Consider the following 901-nt stretch of genomic DNA (forward strand, 5'->3'; position numbering starts at 1 on the left):
GAATTTATAAACAAGAAAAAAAAATAGTAAATGAAATTGACCTTAGATTTAGAATAACGAAAGAAATTCTTCTATATAATAAACCTCACAATATCCTCGACGGAGAAGCCAACTGCCGAGATATTTAATTAAAAACAAAATGATCTTGCTGTACGTCATGACTATTATACTATTAAAATGACAATATAAACTGAACTGATATTTCGTAAGACGTCATTAAGTTAACTCAAGTTTATGTAATATGCAGAGTACATTAATGTATATTACTTATAAGCCCTTACTTCATTAAGATAATGTAAAGTGCATAGCAGGTTCAATGATATAAAGAAAGCATTTAAAATCATGGAAGTCACAATAGAGTCGCAAATACATATGATCATTTCCTTATACGCACTCGAAAAAGAGAGATCCTGAAAATAACAATAGAGCCAGGTACTGTAGTCGAAAATGCATATGGTTATTTCCTTTCACGCACACTTGATACTTCCAGATATTCTGTCGAAAATACTCCCAGATATTTAATACTTCCAGATATATATAATATACTTCCAGAAATCAGAAAATACTTCCAGAAAATACTTCCAGATATATATACTTCCAGATATTCTGTAGTTCGCACACTTGATACTTCCAGATATTCTGTCGAAAATACATATGGTTATTTCCTTTTACGCACCCTTCAAGGATACTTCCAGATATTCTGTAGTTCCTTTTATCTTCAGAATAGTCTTGGTTGCCAGAACAGACCTTCTCGAGAGCATGTTTGATAGGGTTTCCTGATTCTTGAAAACTATACATCTGTCTTCCTTCAGTTAGTGTCTCTATTTTAATAGGGTTATTTCTGTATTGCAGTTGTTTGTTTGTATCGATCTTTATCACTTAATTATTCATCTGTTTATAT

Source organism: Penaeus monodon, chromosome 33 (genome assembly GCF_015228065.2).
Source record: "Penaeus monodon isolate SGIC_2016 chromosome 33, NSTDA_Pmon_1, whole genome shotgun sequence".
Taxonomy (NCBI): Eukaryota; Metazoa; Arthropoda; class Malacostraca; order Decapoda; family Penaeidae; genus Penaeus; species Penaeus monodon.